Raw genomic sequence first — 4,074 nt, 5'->3', positions numbered from 1 at the left:
GGAGAACCCAGGGCCACTGGTGCAACACTGCCCCAGAGTTCCCTGACACCAAGCATACCCTCCTCTGAACATCTCAACTGATCCACAAGGTACGTGTGCCCACATCAGGCCAGTTTGAAAGAGGAAACGCAGACAGAGCAGTCTACTAGCTTGTCCAGGGTCACTCAGCTTTTAAATGGCAGGACTGGAGTCTGGGCCCAACCTGGCACACTCTGCGTGGCTTCTTGGCCTCCATCCGTCCGCAGCTCTCCTGGACAGAGGGATACCCCTATGTCAGGGCCGCACTGTTTCACAGGACCAGGGTCCTTCTTTTTGGAGCCATAGAAACCCAGGCAATGCTTGGGAAGAACTGAGGTTGTCCAGGCAACTGTCCAGCTCCTGCTCTGCAAGCTGGGGGTGGGGTGGGAAGTTCAGGGACAAAAGAAGGGGTGAGGAGGGTGGGAGGGAGGGAAGCACAGGCCTGGCTCTCAGCCTGCTGGTCCCTTCCCTCAATTCTCCTACTGAGGCCTTGGTGTCCTGTTTCTCATGAAGGAGGAGAGTCTCCCAATTATCACAGGAGGTGCTGGCTAGAACTTGGATACTGAAAGGCCCCTGGCCCTGCAGAGGCAGCAGGCATGGGAGATGGAGGTGGAGGGCACTACCCTGGGACCACACTCCTCATATCTGGGGCACACCCTCCCTCCCCTGCCGGAGATTCCTCTTGGGCCCTGGGGACACCCACAGGGGTGGCAGGGAGTGACAGGTGGGGATCAATCCAGCACACCCTGTGGGTAGCCTGTGGCTGTGCCCCTGAAGAAATTGGGACCATTTGAAGAACAAAGGAACCGGGAGGCGCCTGTGGCTCAGTGGGTAGGGTGCTGGCTCCATATACTGAGGGTGGCCAGTTCGAATCCTGGCCAAACTGCAACAAAAAAAATAGCCAGGCATTGTGGTGGGTACCTGTAATGCCAGCTACTTGGAAGACTGAGGCAAGATAATTGCCTAAGCCCAGAAGGTGAGGTTGCTCTGTCAAAGCCTCCGTGAAGCCACCACGAGGCAGTCACCAGACCTGTGGGTGGCATGTCCTCTCCCCACAAGCTCTTCCCTGGGCTTTTGTTTTCTGGTTTCCTAAAGTTCTCTCCCTGATCACGGTTTAGACATCCGTCCTAACACAGGGTCACTTGTGCTCCTTCCCACAGAGCCACTGCTGCCTGTGCATGGCTGGCCAGCTGAAGGATGCCCCTCCAGATCATGGGCTTTCCTTGGGATGGGGGACCTTCAAACAAAAGTGGCTACTTTTTGTATAAGCCACTTGGTGAACAGGTTTACGCTGTGGCAGAGGCTCTGGGCACAGCAGCCTCCCCTAGGGAGCAGGCGAAGACGTGAACCCCACTGAGTGGCTGTCTAGTAATCTCCAGCGCTCTGCTTCGTGCCTCTGGAAGAGAAGAATGGAACCTTCCTGCTCCCTTGCCTCTCAGACAGAGCCTGTCCCTGGCTCAGGACCAACACAGTGGAGAGCCGAGGAGGGAGGCCATGGGAATCACTCCACTTGCCCAGCTGAGGATGTCTCAGTGGGATGAGGGCCACCATGGACCCCGGCCAGGATGGGCTGCCCAGTGGGGTAGGGGACAGCTAAGGGCAGCAAGTGGGTGAAAAGGGACCAGTATTTCACTGGCTCTTGGGTAGGCAGCTGTGTCTGGGCTTACAAAAGACTGTTAAGAAATCTGTGCACTTCCAAGTGGAAAAGGAGACACTTGGCAGCCTAGCAGGACTTTATTCTTTTTGGTTGAAAGGTGGAGGCAGGGCAGGGAGCTAGAAAGTGGCAGAGCCAAGATTCCGGGCAGCCATGCCCACTCTCTTTACCCAGGCAGTGCAATTCTGAAATGCCCACTAGGATGTAAGAGGCCTTTCTACAAGTCCAGAAAGCTCAGGGTCAGACAAGCAGCCAGCAGGTTAGGAAAAGATGCCCTAGGTCCTATGATAGCTCATACTGTGTATTTCAGCAGTTTCTGGGAAGGCCCAGCTCCTGAGATCAGCCTACATGTAAGGAGGGCTTTTTCTTCTTGGATCAGCTTTTGGCAACTGCTCTCGTCTGGGTCTGAGAAAGTGGGCAAGGAAAGGTGAACTGACATTAAGGCTCGGGAGTTCTACAGCAAAAACATACTCACTGCACAGATTTTTTTTTTGAGACAGAGCCTCAAGTTGTCCCCCTGGGTAGAGTGCTGTGGCACCACAGCTCACAGCAACCTCCAACTCCTGGGCTCAAGCGAGTCTCCTGCCTCTGCCTCCCAAGTAGCTGGGACCACAGGCGCCCGCCACAACATCTGGCTATTTTTTTTTTTGGTTGCAGCCATCATTGTTTGGCGGCCTGGGCTGGATTCTAACCCGCCACCTTAGGTGTAAGTGGCTGGTGCCTTAGCCACTTGAGCCACAGGCGCCTAGCCCTCACTGCACAGATTTACCTGGAAATACAAACCCTGTAATTTCAGGGCTAATCCATCACCGCTGGATTTGGAGCCATGCTCCAGGGCAGAATGACAGGTTCCCAGCGGCCGCTGGTACAGAAGTCCTCTCCTTCCTGAACCCACCTTCCAAAGGCACAGGAACCTTGTCACTGGGGAGAAGGCTCTCCTCAGAATTGGGGAAGGGAGTCTCCCTTTTACCAGGAACAGGAATAAGTCACAGCAACAATCAAGACTTCAAAGGAATTTATTTTTTTGAAAGGGCTGAGGGGGACTTTACAAGAGTCTGAAGCCAGTAACTAGAAAGGAAGATAAATAAAAAGCCAGTATGTTGTGGCAAAATTCCAGCACACTGAAAAAAATCCTTACATAAAACTGCTTCACTTTGTACATAATTACAAATTAATATACAGCATTTGGGTTCTGACCCATCTTTTGATAGGCTTCAGCACAGCAATGTTCATATAGCATTTAGAAAGAAGCAATGAGGGCAGAGGTATGAGGTGTGTCCTGATGACCCTCCTGCAGGCTCTCGCTGGAGTCTCCTCCATGAGCCTGTGCGGGGAACCGACACACAGGGAAGCACAGGGCTAACCCTGAACCAAAGGCAAACTAGCTGGGCGCGTCCCACGTCAGTGCCCTGGACTGTACGTCCTGCCCGGTGGTGATGAAGGCAGGGGCACAATCACGCCGGGAAGGTCTGGGGTGAACAGCGTGTGTGCTTCCTGCAGAAGCTCCTCTGGTCTGCATCACAGGTCACTCACTTGTGTGGCAAGGGACACTGAGCCAGTGGGGGCTGCTGACAGTTAAACCTTAGTGAGATGGAGAAATAATTCATAACCTGTCAACCTTTTGACAGATTAGATGAGTGTGTGGAAAGATGCCTTTATCTCTCCCACTCCTCTTTTTATTCCTTTTATGGCAGCATTAAAATACTTTTCAAAACCTGGCCAGCAGGCAGTAGATTCCAAGGCTCTGGTTAACTAGGAATGTCATGCTATGTTGGAAAAAAAATTAAGAGCAAAACCCAAACAAACTCTTTATCCTCTCCTTTCTGAGGATAGACTTAACAAGACAGTCCCAAGGCAAGGCACATTATCTCCTGTAGGCTTCGTCACCATTTCAGCCAACCTGTTACTTTCAGGTTTCTATGTGTCAAGGGCATCCAAACACAGAGGGTAGGTATCTTCTGCAGTGTCTGGGGTGACCTCAGAGCCACCGTCTTTCTGGCCACTGAGGCCCCCTCACCAGGACCACCTTTCTAAACTCCTCCTGAAGCCTGGCTGGTCTCCTGGCACAACTTGCCACCCACTGGTAGAGTAAACTTCAGGATCAATGCAAACACCAAAATCCTTGGGAAGAAAGAACTGGCTATAGAAAAAGAGCTTTAGAGACAAAAAGACAAAAGAATGAAATCTAAAGTACTTTTCTGGAGAGCAACTTCTGGATCACGTTCTGGCCTATAAGGTTATGGTTCCACCCTTTAAGGACGGACGTATTTAATTAAACCCTCGCACACCAACATCTGTCCCTTCCTTTTAATAAAACAATAAAGGTCTCAAAATTTTTTGCTTTCTAATAGGACTTGGGAAGATAACAAACAAGGGAGAAAATCAGCGAAGGGATGACTTTG

The sequence above is a fragment of the Otolemur garnettii genome, unplaced genomic scaffold (genome assembly GCF_000181295.1).
Source record: "Otolemur garnettii isolate 467f Iridium unplaced genomic scaffold, OtoGar3 scaffold00029, whole genome shotgun sequence".
Lineage (NCBI taxonomy): Eukaryota > Metazoa > Chordata > Mammalia > Primates > Galagidae > Otolemur > Otolemur garnettii.
This window is presented reverse-complemented; position numbering follows the sequence as displayed.